General features: G+C 33.1%; 1 pseudogene across 1 annotated transcript in view; it reads left to right on the top strand.

Annotated features, from left to right (window-relative positions):
* The first annotated feature begins 8492 nt into the window (after positions 1 to 8492).
* Positions 8493 to 15175, top strand: part of LOC143233461 (uncharacterized) — a 170723-nt pseudogene continuing 164040 nt past the window's right edge. Inside the window, exons 1-2 of the transcript XR_013018180.1 lie at positions 8493 to 8706; positions 8823 to 8868. The product of XR_013018180.1 is annotated as an uncharacterized LOC143233461 (transcript). The remainder of the gene's footprint in view (positions 8707 to 8822; positions 8869 to 15175) is intronic.

Raw genomic sequence — 15175 nt, 5'->3', positions numbered from 1 at the left:
TGGTTGGATGTTTTGTGTTATGAGACACGTTTTGAAAAAGATCATTAATAATTCGTCCTTTCGTCTTAGAATTTATTTTTGTAATTGTTGACGAGAAAATTCCATTACACGCATGCACACACACACACACATATAGTTGATTGGTTGGACCTGAGTGCTTTATTATCAGCATATTTATTTTTATATTTTATTCTACTAATTACATAGCTATTTCTTTCGGCTATAAATCACTCACTGGTAACTTTTAAAAACGGTGACAGATCAGACGATGTAAAATTATTTTTCCTAGTAGTGTTTTTGGTACAGATAAACTTATATCTAAGAAATATAATCTATTTTCCATAAACAGTAAGTTCGTTTATTTACGGCTAGGCAAAACCAGATAGTTAGGGTGCTCGACTCGTAATCCGAGGGTTGCGTGTTCGAATCCCCTTCACACCAAACATGCTCGCCTTTTCAGCTGTGAGGGTGTTATAAAGTGACAGTCAATCCCACTTTTCGTTGGTAAAAGAGTAGTCAAAGAGTTGGCATTGGGTGGTGATGACTAGCTGCCTTCAAAACAAGCAAACAAATTCTTATTTAAGTTGTGCGTTGTATGAATATGTCAAATCTATATAATTATATGCTTTTTCGTGTGTTTGTTATAGTAATGATGGATGCATACATTTGTATTCAGATAGTAAGGTGCACTCGCATTATTATGAGGTAAAAACTATGAAGTATAACTATTGTTATAATAGACTAACAGAAATCCGTAAGATATTTGTATTCAAATTAGTTTGCATGTCTTTGCTAGTTGACAATAATATTCAATAAATAACGATTTGAGTGATTATAATATTTTGTTGTCACTAAACTAAACCTAAGTAAACTTACTCCATGTATTGTAATAAAACAAAGTATTGGTAACTTCCAATCAATTATAAAATAAGGAAATATTTTTAGGAATGTAAATAACTTCCTATTAGATTCAACTCTTTTTTTTTTCTTTGCAAGGGTAAATGTTGTCATATTTGCTCTAACCTATGGTATTTACACTTTACCTGTAGCTGTTATCAAAAGTGAACTTCATTATTAGTTATTTAGAGTATTTGATGTGATAAAAAAGGATTACAACAATAGACTGTGGAAATAAAACCAACGAAAAAAAGGAAAATCATATGAAAAATAAAGTAAACAAAGTTAGAATTATTGTTTTCACTTCGTCGCTTAAACTTAATATACAGGTGTGCACTGAACACCTAAAAGGTGCTCACCAGTCAGGATAGAGTTAAAGCAAGATTTTATCAATGCACAACTGTTGACTTCTTACAAATCAGATTGTCCATTTACAATGGTTGAAGATACCAGTCACCACTAAAAGATAACTTTATTATCATAAGTGCAAGATGGTACACAGAAAAAACAATAGCATAAGAGAACCGTAAGCTAACTTTTCCGGAAAATAAAAGTTGCAAAACAAAGAAAAAACAACGAGCAGTTGTAATATTGTTAAACATTATTAAACACTTGCAATGTGAATTTACCATAATAAAATACCATGTATCACTGAAGTGATGAGACTGATGATTTATAAAGAATGGGATGAAATATTTGTGCCAGAAAACAACCTTACAGAAGTATACCCTTGTTATACAATATTGTCTAATAATGCTAACAGGCGTTTTTGCAATACAGTAAAACTGTAGCTGTGTGCAGGATGCTTCGATATATATTGTAAAGCTGTAAATAAGGTGAAAGCTATTCCCTGTGGTATAAATCTCGATAGTCAGAAGAGAAACGTAATTAATGACTAAAAATGCAACTGATAAACAGTTTTTGGGAGAAACAGTTAAAAGTCTGAACTAGCGCAGGTGCTGATTAATGTGTAACAGGTAATGTCATGACCAACACAACACAGCAGATGTATATGGGCAATTAACACGGAGGTAGTGATTTATTGATGTTAGGTGTAACTCACTGAAACAAAATATTCTATCTCGCTCAATATGAGTATTAGAGAGTGTCCAAGAGCGTTGCATACTATATCAACTTATAGAAACAGAGTTGGTGGATATTACAGTACAGATGTTGTAGATATTTTGTTACACAATTATTAAGACAAAAAAGGCTATGGACGTAGCTGCACCAATTCATGAAACAGAAAACAACAACGAGATGGTCATGCTATATTAGTGTACAAAATGGATCCAAACACATCCACTCAGGACACCTCATCAGAATCAGTGAATGATAAATTTACTGAGAAATGGATAACTAACTTTCTTTGAAGCAGTGAAAGAGATGCGTACGTGTTTTGGAGTAAATTTTAATAGTCCCCGTTTGTACATTAATGTATGGAACGTAGGTGTGGAATGTTAATACTTTAACATCATCATGTGTCCTGTCTAATGGTTATATTCAAACTGTGAAGGGAATTCTTATAAAGTTTGTAAGCTCTGTATAAACTGACTGGGACATGTAACTGTCTTATCTCTTTGAGACGTATGTATCACATAATCACTGTCAACTGGGTGATCCTCAAACTTGTTAATGTACTTTAGACAACTTGCATTTCCTTAAGAATTATTATAACGTAAACTAACAAATTTACAGCATGTATAATGGATGTAAAGCTTACTTTTGCTACCGGTGACATTGCAATACATCAAATGGAATAATTAGGTATGTGACAGAAATTAAGTTCTGGTTAAACTGTAAAAGCAAAATAGTTTAAAACTGGGTTTGTTGTGACATAATCTAACATTTTTGCAACCTCTAAAGTTTTATTGGACTGTGTCATAATTTGTGTTGGGACAGTTTAATATATCAAATTATTAGCTACAATGGTAACAAGTTGAAGTAATATGTCTCTTATGCCCTTCCCATTAATTGGCTAGACCAAGACATAGATGACTCCCTTCTAGTCCCTCAGTGTTTAAACACTCAGGTGTGTTATGAGAAAAAAATACATTAACATACATATGAAATAGAGATGAATTAAGTCGGCTAGAGGTTAGTTGTTAGATAATAAAGATAACTTGAAGGTCAAAGCTTAAAATAGAGATTAAGTTCAATGAAAATTGAAAAATATTTCAAAGCTGACTGAATGAAAAGCTTAAGGTGGATAACACAACAACAGCAGCTTACTACAACCTGATAATACTGATCAACAGTTTACTACAACCTGATAATACTGATCAACAGTTTACTACAACCTGATAATACTGATCAACAGTTTACTACAACCTGATAATACTGATTAACAGTTTACTACAATCTGATAATACTGATTAACAGTTTACTACAATCTGATAATACTGATTAACAGTTTACTACAACCTGATAATACTGATCAACAGTTTACTACAACCTGATAATACTGATCAACAGTTTACTACAATCTGATAATACTGATTAACAGTTTACTACAACCTGATAATACTGATTAACAGTTTACTACAACCTGATAATACTGATCAACAGTTTACTACAACCTGATAATACTGATCAACAGTTTACTACAACCTGATAATACTGATTAACAGTTTACTACAATCTGATAATACTGATTAACAGTTTACTACAACCTGATAATACTGATTAACAGTTTACTACAACCTGATAATACTGATCAACAGTTTACTACAACCTGATAATACTGATCAACAGTTTACTACAACCTGATAATACTGATTAACAGTTTACTACAACCTGATAATACTGATCAACAGTTTACTACAACCTGATAATACTGATCAACAGTTTACTACAACCTGATAATACTGATCAACAATTTCATAAAGTTAGGTCAATCTCAAACTGGAGACATGATCTAACGCAGTGTCAATGAAGTGCTCAGCTATGATGCTCAGCTAAATGTTATCATTATACAACATTTTTAAATAGTTACTAAAGGTAGAGAAATAGTGCTAACGGGTTAGAAAGTTACCAAGGTTATAACATACCATGTGCCTGATAAAAGTTACTTAATTTAGTAATTATGATGGCATTATTATTTTGAAATTATAAATTATAACATAATAATTCATAATGTTACAGTTGTATCATGTAACAATAGAGGTAGTAGTTATTTACTAAATAACTATTGGATTGTTAACTGAATATTAGAAAACGAGTGTTTACTGTGTACAAAAATGTGACAGAAATATATGCTGTATATATCCAAGAAAAAAATGAAACTAAAAAATGAAAATAACGAAAAAGAAGAGAAGAGGTAAAAGTGAACTGCCTCTTACGTACAACACTATAAATTAGTTTGCATGGAAAAACTTTGATGGTAGATTTAGGACTTTTGGCTTGTTTCTCGTTTGTTACGATACACGAAACTTTGCTCTAACAACAGATAGCGAGTACGATAACCTCAACTAATAGCAGCTGTTTATGTGTTCAATTTACTTCAGTTTAAAAACATTAGAAAATACTATAAAAAAAGTCATAAGATTGTTTCGGCTTTTAAGCTATATATAGTTAGGTTTAGAGTAGTACAGGACAGAACTGAGAACAATTCTTTTCCTGCACCATTTTACGACCCTGGTAATTGATTGTCTCAAGTTTCTGTGAGTGGGCTAGTAGTTTCTTTATACCTCCAATGGTTCTACAAACTCAGAAAGTGTTTGTTGGAGAGTTATGTTGTCAACAGGTCAGAAAACCGAAATTTTATGATGTTTCAGCTCATCAGAAGTTATGGGTTGACAATATATTGTGATACGTGAAGGAGCGCATTCTGCCATATGTGGTGGAATAGATCGTTGTCCTAAGGTCTTATCAGAGTTTTACTATTTGCAGACGAATATGATCCTTTTGAGATACTAGTGAGCTATTTCTTTGTTACTTGTGTAGTGGAGAGGCAATTATTTGCACTTTAGTTTCTTTTTACCTTTAGTTCAGAAAAGCAATTTCAAGTTTTAGAAAGCTATTCCGTTTCATCACAGATTGTACATTACGTTAATCCATGTTTAAAATTGGCCTCTAAGTTTCTATATGAAGAAATTTGTACATCTATCACTTCTCTTCCTCAAACGACTGAATGTAAAGTTTATTAGAAGAATTTGATTTTTGCACAATATCTTACTTATCTGTTTTTCTCTCCCTTACACTGCAAGCAAGTAAAAGTGGAAAATTTAGGTGCTTGTAAAATAAAAAAAAAAAACCACTAAGATCCTAAGGATGATAAGAGTGAGTAGCAAAATTTACCCTCATGGAGCTCTAATCACAACTTGGAAGTTAATAGTGATGGTTTATCATTGCTACCATTAACTACTCGTATTTAATCAGAAGCTTCTACAGTTAACATCATCTGAAAGAACCAGCCCTTGATGGCATTGATATCAACAACCCGGTTACCATATACTGATGAACTCACATCAGAGACCAAGAAGATCAATGAGGCCAACCTGGAATTTACCACCCACCAAATTAGGCACAAGTGGAGCCGACTACTGCTGAACTATTAGATAAAGATTATGTGAAAATACGCTATGCTTATCTTCTGGTTGGATGTGATGGCAAGAACAAGTAAAGCCAGAAGGTATTGATGGTAGTATTGAAACTCTGGCTACCATGTTGAATATATGTATGCAAAAATTTACAATTGAGTTAAACAAAATATTTTCAGAAACACAAATAAAACATAAAAGTAACTACACCCTTGTTAAATGTGTAGCTGTGATTATGAGAACTACTGATAAATTCTTTGGTGCTCCCTGGGCGCCATTAGCTTCAAAATTCGCCAGAAATAATTTTGAAACAGTAAATTCCACAAATTACAGGTTTTCATGGCAGTCATGGCTTAAAACGTCATAATATCAGACGAGTATGATAATTGCCAGGAAAAGTAAGTGACATAGCAACCATGCAGTATAAAAGTACCTTCATCTTAAACAGTTTCTTTTCAGCCCCCTTTAAAGGTTTATGAACAGTGATACAATGTGGGAAGTTATCTGAGTCACTTGTATTATTAAATTAAGAGTAACAAATATTTATATTTTATATACCATACTGTGTGGTAACATACACAATACATAATTTTTCTCATGATTCATGACATGCTTGCGTATTGCTGACGTCAAAACAGCACAAATTGTAACGTTAGATCGTCTCTTACCTGTCACCATTTTCGTGTCTACTGACTATCTGACTAACTCACAGACAACCCACTACTGTGCTGTAATGTGAGAGGTTAAAACAGATTACCCTTCCAGGTGGTCTTCAGCACGCTTTCCGGAAAAATAACCTCTTTTAACACTCCTACGAAAAGTGGGACCTAATAGGCCCCAGAGCAACTTGAAAGGTTATTAATATTAGGCTAATAATTTTGTATTTAAATGAAATTGCCATTTAAATCCATTAATGAATGGATTAACGAGATTCCCACTGTCCCTATCTACTATCTAGCGAAACCACAGCCAGGAGAACGGGCTTGGAGAAATCAGGACTAGAAACGTCTTGTCGTAGGAGTGTTAAGCATTTAGCCAGGAAACAGAATCATTTTAATTGTTACCAGCAATACATGTACTTTATCCCTACATTCTTTAATGACATCTACTGTCGTTCCATGATAAAAAGTGTTCATTGTTATCAAGTTGTGTCCTCAATTTTCTTCAGTTCTGTACTTTTCACAGAATACTTGATGTTACGTTTTGTTGTAGGTTGCGAACTACAATAAGTGCTTAGTGGTTTAATTATCTATTGATTAGACACTAAAATTACCGAATACCCGCTTTTGAAACTGCTTCCCTTTTCATCAGTCATGGTCACGTGATGGCCATAATTACTATTGCTAGCACCACAATTTCCATTTTAATAAGATCAATTTTACATCATACAGTTTTCACAAACTTGCCACAGTACCTTCACAGTGTCTAGATGCCAGTTTCTAAGATCAAGTTTCAACAAACGAAAATCACAGAAATACGTTGACTTGGTATTAGGGGTCTTAGTTGTGACAAACATGAACAGGGTTTTATTTTTCATGACTTGCAGAAATGCTTTTGTAAACTTAGAGGTGTTACTAAATATGTGCTCGTCACGTATTGCAGTAAGTTCATCTTGCATAATTACTGTTAATGTATTTCCCCGATAGTAACTAGAGTTCACCTTTGCTTTACTAAGTATTTTGTAAAGTTTAAATTTCTCATTATGTTTGAAACTTTTATCAATCATAAAACTACATTATGCTTGGGGAATCTTATCTGCTACTGACCCGCAACAAATCGTTTCTTATATCATTCATGTAATTAGCGTGCCCCCTGGCTGGTTAAACTGTCAGTCTGAGGGCTTATAACGGCGAAAATGAGGTTTTCATACTCACGGTGGGGATAACGCCGATAGTCCATTCTGCAGCTCCGAACGCAATAGCAAACAAAGGAATTTATCCATTATTAAAACTAACTTTATAGCATTAAGGTAGTTTTTTATTCAGTTTTTCTGCGGCATTCTCTCTCTCTCTTAGTAGTGCACACTCGTTGCGCATGTTTCTTTGCAAGAACGTCATTTTTGCGAACAATTTTGAGTACTGCTAGTGAGGATACGCGAAACTTTTTTGAAACAGTTACCTTTCGAATAAAAGTATGGACCTTAGAACTTTGAAGTTTAACCGTAATAACACCAGTCCTGCGATACTGTTTTCTTATGTTCATATGGACGTGGTAATTTTCTCTTGTCGATGTTTATCCCTATATTAGAGGAAGTAGCTTTTGATATTCCGTTTTACAAATATTTGTCCTTAGAAAAGGTTGTGGAATCCTCAACATATACGTTTTTTATTTTCTGTGACGATGTTGTACTCTCAACTGATTTGAAATTCTTCAGGAACTAAATATTCATAATTTAATTAGGCATGTTTGGCTGAGCGTGCTCTAGTAACGTGCATACCAGAGTGCAGATTTGAGGGTCAATAGTTAGCGTTCAGCTGCTAAGAAAAATACATTTTATATTTTATGGCTGTAGTTGCATTAAAAGTGTCAAATCCTAGTCAGATAAGAGCTGGTAGCGAGAGTTGTTCATTAGCAGCCTTCTTTTTTATTCCCTCTAGCCTTTTAGTTAAAGATTAAGAATGACCAATAGAGATAGCTTCTCAGTTTTGTGTGTTCCTCGTGACGAAACATTCACGCGCCCAGCAACATACCCGTCCTTTATCATAAGCGAAACGTTTTCATAAGGAGCAATTAAGCACGTATAAAGACTGTAATACAACGTTTTATAGTCATATATCTTGTTTGATTATTGTTGTTAGACGTCTGTCTGTATTACTGATATATGATTCTGTGTCACATATGGACGATGTAATAGCATTTTCCACGTGAACAAAAGCGAGTAGTCGATTGTCTTTGATATTGAAAAAAATGATGAGAAAATTAGAATAAGAAAGTTAACACATTCATAACGATATAACTGTTTAGAGAATTCTCATAACACAAGGTGGCGTTGAAGTAGCAGAAGGCAACTAAAAACTGTTTTGACAGCGTCGTTCTTAGAAGCGAAGAGACGATTCAGTGCGGTTATAGTGAGTGCTTACACAAGTTGTGTGGAGAGAACGCTATCGTTGGATCCTATCTTTATAAAGAAAGACAGTATCTCGTTGCAATCAAGTAAATCATGCCAGTTTTTCTCTAGAGTGGTTAATTGTGAATCTTGTCGAAGTAGAACATGGCCGATCCAAAGACAATAATTGAAGGATCTATCAAGTACCGAGATGGGAAAAAGGTAATTTGGGAAAACTATATTTTGCGCCGATAATTTGTTAGCATTCAACTTTTCATTCATTTTGATGGGACGCTAAAATACCAAGGTCCAATAAAAGTTTTTGTGTTTTGTTGCAGTGGAAACCCCGTTGGTGTGTTGTCAGTAAGTTATCCCCTGTCGCGGGTAAGTAGTTTGTTTGTCCTGTATTTAATTTTACCAATTATTGTTTAGGTACTTATCAAACTAGATTCGTTTTATTTTTCTACAATAAAACTTGGTGTACGCCAAAGATTTTGTTTGTCTCAGAAATATACATTGTTTATGTAGAAAAATAATATATTTAATTGTTTAGTTATTTCGGTAAGTCACTATCTTGCAGTTTTCTGTACAATAAGGAAGTTATTTATCAATTTGACTTTTTTTTTTTTTTGCTTTTGCATTTTCTTTGCATTATCGTATCACAAGTTATTCAGATTTGTTTTCAGAAACCTGAGACATGAGAAATGTATAATAAATCGTTCTTAAGGAAACAACCATTGTTGTTTTTTGTGTGTAGTGCGTACAAAATCGTGTATATTCCAAGAATTAATGTGCCAAGATTCCTATAATACTATCACGAGTGAAGTGTGTTTACGTGACTGAATTAGTGGAAGAAGAAAGAGGAAAATACGTTAATTAATTTTCAATTTATTACATAATTAGTTCAAATATCTATATATTTAAATGGTATTTCAAGTTTAATAAGTAACTCCTATCAACGGTCAATTGAACCACACACTTTCGGATGTGAAACATAAGTACAACGTCAAATTGGGGTTCTGTTTCGTTTTTAGCAAGTTTACAATTGATTGAGAGTTCGACTACTACAGCTAGCAATTGATGAATGAACACTTACGTAAGCAGCTTTCTTGCAAGGTATTGGTTAGTCAACGTGCATAATAACATGCGATTTGTTTAAAACCAAATTATGGATGAAACATTTAGACAAAGTAAGTATCTTTAGGACAATTTCTTTCAAGCAATGTATGAATAAAACTTATAAAAATTTATATTCGTTTTACCAGTTTATATTTTATTTAAATTTATATATTATAAAGAGAAAAGATATTATAATGTCCATATTTAACTTGTTTGTGGATCCATTTTACCGAGTATATTCAACAAAATATCGTTGAGAGATGAAAGACCTGAAGAACTGTCAAGTGGTAATAAGATATGAACAATCAATGTTATAACAAATAAGAGGAGAAATATTTCAATCGAAAAGAGATAAGATACCATGAAAAGTGGTTCAATTTTATCCCAAAATGCTAAATACACAGATTAAAATGTTATTTGAGTTTTTAAAATTTCGGAAATGTTTGTGAAGCTTGTAAGTCAGTATTCACAAGAACTAAAGCACCTCACATAGTTGTTTTAAATTCTGATTTTTTGTTTTTTAATTTCGCGCAAACTTATAGGAGAGCTATTTACGCTAACCGTCCCTAATGTTGCAGTGTAAGACTAGAGAGAAGGCAGCTAGTCATTACCACCCACCGCCAACTCTTAGGCTACTCTTTTACCAACGAAAGTGGGAATGATCCTTACATTACAGCTCCCCCACGGCTAAAAGGGGCGCACATCTTTGTTGCGATGGGGATTCGAACTCGCGCCCCTCAGATCACGAGGCGAGTGTCCTAACCACCTGGCCACACCGAGCCTTATCATTTTCTTCTATTAATTTAAGTTTCATTGTGTCACCATGCAACTTCTTTTAACATATTTTATAAATAAATATAAACAAGGAAATCTATTCACAAGTTTCGAGTATCTAAATATGTTAGAGACATTGTTTATTTTTCCCTCAGTATAGAAAGGCCTTCACAGATTTAGAACTTGTGCTGTTTCAGCCAATTTCTCTGGACAGCAAAAGTTTCTTGACGCAGATTACGAGTCGAGTGCCTTACCACTTGGCTATGCCGGTCCTTCTGAATTTTTAAGCGTTATGTTAATATGCCCTCTTCAATGACCCCTACATCTAACATGAAATCAACATCTTCTAGGCTTTGAGAGAAACGGTAAGCTTTATATAATTTAACTCTACATGCCATTTGTATACTAATTTATGAACAATGGACTTCAAAACTTAATTAACATTGTGAACATTTGCCAGCTATAAACTGTTACTTTGTTACTAGTATCTTAGCAGGAGATGAAGGTACGTTCTACATCACAGCTGACTTCGATATATTGAAATCCTTTTTAAAAGTGTAATTTAAGATCCATTTGTTAAAACTCAAGTGACGTAATAAAGAGACACACATGTAACTTCCGCTTTGGACTATTCATTCCGGAAGTGCATAATAAAGAGTGCAGCACAGTTTGTGATAGCGCTTAAGTTTATACTATTTTAACTTAACGGTAGTTTAGTTTGAAGGAAGAGAGGGTACAAGAATCGAGGCTTTTTCCAACTGAGGTGTTGACGAACATCCTTCGCCACGTGCGTGTATCTGATTTTTAATTACAATGAAAGAACTAAGAGAGAGTGAGTTTCATTTCGTTAGATCGCAGATTTAGCTTTGGTTGGACGTTGATGAAAGGAAAGCATAAAAGAAGGCCGGTGAAAGCCCATAATTCATAATATTTAGATGTATTCGTTGTTGTCTGGCGACGTGATTGTATGATTTCTTTTCTTATATCTTCTGCGGTGGAAGAGATCTTAAGCACATGACCAAGCATCCAATCCAATGTATACTCTTCACCCTGGTTTATTAGTCAATAAGTTTTTAAGAGATAAATTAATTAGGAATGGTGTGGCAAATCTGATCGGGTAGTTTGAATGGACTTAAAGAAATAGATAGAGTAACAGCGAGTTAAACGACCACAGCAGCAGGAGTTTTTTAAACTGACTTTGGCCCCAAGTATGGTAAAACTTTTCCTCTCGAAAATAATGAAGTGACACGCGTTAACTTTGACATTGATTTACAATGTGATAATAACAAATTTTCCATTAAATAATCATCATATATATATATATACAAATACATAGAGTTTTGTTCGTTCTGGCTGACCACTTATTCACTTTAATTATCTTGAGTACTAAGAAAACTTTGATGCAGCTTGTTTAATTCACTGTCAGAAAAACAAACAAACAAACATTGTTATGAGACTCGTGATGACGAAAATTCCAGTTAAAGTAACAATGTATCTCAGGACTGGGTATTAACACGTTTACTGGGTAACCTGAAGATGACCAAAGAAGGTCGAAACGTTGTTCTCTGCTTTATCAGTAAAAGTCTTAATACCTATACCAGTCGGCATGAGATACATTTTCATGAAACTGTTTTCATAAAATCCTGTAAAATAACTTTGCTTAAAATCACATTTTCATATTGTTTCTGTGCATGATTTAATGTAATTAAACCATCTGTGCTCCATTCTATTTGTTTGTTACAAGGCTAAGTAGATTTCGAGCGAATATCTTAAGCACCCTCGGAGATTGTTGCTTTCCAGATCCCAGCCATAGCGACAATATACATTTCGTGAAATAATTTTCTAGTATGCGAATTCAGTTAATTTTTAGTAGTGGTTGTATTACCGCGCTTTGAAAAAATATATCTGGTGCCGAATGTGATAATTAATAATCTGTTTAAAAGTCCAAATAATGGAGGTATGGATAGAGATATGATGTGATAAAGCTTGAGATAAATCATTCTTTTGTTGCGATACCAATATTTAAGTTGATAAATATATACATACATCAGCATTACTTTATTGTGCCTTGTATTAGTAAACTTTGCATTGTAATATTATTAAGCCTTTTTGGATACTTCTTTAATAATACTTATTCTTACAGAAGGGGAAATCACTTTGAACACATCACCGGATATAAATAGATACACCAAGTACAATAGTAATAACACTAATGTGTTTTATTAATTTATTCTACTGGTCTGCTTAAATTACACTATGTAACACAAATTTTGTTCCTGGATAGTATGCATTATTTCTTAATTGCTTATATTGTAAAAGTACAGAAAATGACCATTATTCCCTTCAAACTTTACTTTTGTGACCTGGATAATGAAATTTAGAAATTAACCTATTTTCTATGTAAAAACGAGCAAATTTGCATATTTTTATTTACATAAGGTCTGAATCAATATTTATATGTATTTATGCTAAAATTATACAAAAATGTTTAGAAGTAAGTAGTTTATCGAGATTTGCGACTGTAATGTAAATCACTTTCACGTATCAACCCCCAAATATAGTCTCCCATCATGTTTTCGTTATATGCTCCCAGGTCACAAATGCAAAGTTTGAAGATAAAAATAGGTCTTTTTCATGTACTTTAGGCATACGCAATTGGGAAATAACACTTTTTGTCCAGGAACAAGAAAAAGTAAAATTTTGTTGCATAGTGTTATATGTGAACAATTTCTTGAAAGCAACGATCGCTTCATCCATTAACCATCTGCTGGACACAAACAAAGAACATAATTCAACATTTTTCTTTAATGAAATAAACGGTTGCAGTGTTTAATTAATATTTAGGAAAATAACATAAAAACCCTTTTCTTTCTTTCTATTTTTAATGTAGAGATCAAGCCTGTAATTCATTCGTTACGTCGCATGTGGTCTTAACTCCCACTTGCGTCGACTAACCTTTATTCTGTACAGAACAATAGTTTTGTCACTGATGATAGATGTATAAGACTAAATTATCTTGTCATTCCGGTTTAAGGCTCACAAACATATTTATACACAACATGACTACATTTAATATAATAGTTAACCAACGATGCGTCGCGTGCATTCTGCGTGGATCATGTTTATATATGTTTGATTTTATATATGTGTAAATCTCCTATGTGTATATATTTCAATCTGTTCTGTTTTTCTTCTTCACTGCCTCTCTATTTACATTAGAGTAAACTATTTAACAGTCTTAGAAAATATTAATGGTTCTAGCAAACCCGTTTCATGAATTAATATTAGATACACCTAATGTTTTAACGTCACCTCTCCACGCATAATATGAAAGCATACAATACATGAAGAATTATAGTTTATTTTGAAGTATGTCAAAAATATATAGTGAGGCATATTCATTCACTATTGAAATAATCATGAGAAAACGTAACAAGAAGTGCATACTTTCAGACACAAATTGATATTTTCTCAGACAACAGCCTCAAAATTGAAGGCATTTGCAATACTTGAGATTTCAGATTCATGTTGACATCTAAAACTATAACGTTTTGATGTCACATTGTATCAGTTATCAAATCACGTATTGTTTGTCTTATTCATGAAGTGTGGAAAGAAATACAGTAATCTGAACAATAATATTTTTCAGCGCTTTGCAAAAGAGAAAAAGACAAACAGGAAGATATTTTAGATTAATAATATGATGATAACTCTAAAAATAATGAATAAGCTAACCCTGGTTTAATGGAGGCGTGGGTCTCTTGTCTTCGGAAGAAAAACGTAGACGGATTAGGCCCAAAAGAAAATTCCGTTTTTGACCCTTTGACCATTTACGATAAATCGAAACTGTCTGACAGCGTGGGAAAAAAAAGAGAGAGTAAATTACATTAAGTAGAAGACAGGCGGAAAACTAGGGGATCTGTTTGTTGAGCATAGGCGAGAATCAGAGTAAAATGTACTGCAATTGTTTGTAATTTCGTCGTCATAACGACATAATCTCAATCGATATTTGTCTTGAAGATAATGAAAAGGTGTTAACGGACAGTTATTTTAAAGATAACACAAATTCTGTCACAGGCTTATGCATCCTGTGTCTATGTTATGCTTATTTTCGAAAAATAGCTAATACACAAAACTATGTGTCAGTACTAACAGTAAATAAAACACATAGTATTACAATTGTTAAAAATATATACAAATACAGACTGTCTTTGACACTACAAGATCTAAAATAGAAGATGGAAGGTTTATAACACTAAAACTCGAATGTCGATACCAGTTATGGGCACAGCACAGATAGTATATTGTGTAGCTTTGTGTTTAATATCAACAAATTCGAAATAAATGCATTAATATTCAGGAAAATCTGTTACTGTGAAAACTTAAACGGTTCTTCATTTATCTCTGCTTTATGTACGCGGGTGATTTATACACATGGATACAGATTTATATTGGAGTTTTACAATAATGAGAATATACTCGTTAGTTTTAAAATAATTTAAAGTCTTTTGTTTGCTTTTAAGCAAATTACCGAATGTTGTTCCACATGATAGATATAAAATGTGTATTCTCTAACGACTGATTGAAGTAACACTAATAGAGGTCAACAAGGATATCTATATATATATTATTAAGAATAATTAAATTCTAGGACTTAAAAGTTTCAATACACTAAATCTCCTGTACGTAATAATAGTACATTGGAAAATGAAATGAATATGAATCACCTTTGGGTGTTAATTGTAACAGACTTACCGTCATACGATTATTTTGATACCTACGCCTGTTTCAGTATACT

This window comes from Tachypleus tridentatus, chromosome 12, assembly GCF_004210375.1.
Source record: "Tachypleus tridentatus isolate NWPU-2018 chromosome 12, ASM421037v1, whole genome shotgun sequence".
Lineage (NCBI taxonomy): Eukaryota > Metazoa > Arthropoda > Merostomata > Xiphosura > Limulidae > Tachypleus > Tachypleus tridentatus.
This window is presented reverse-complemented; position numbering and strand designations above follow the sequence as displayed.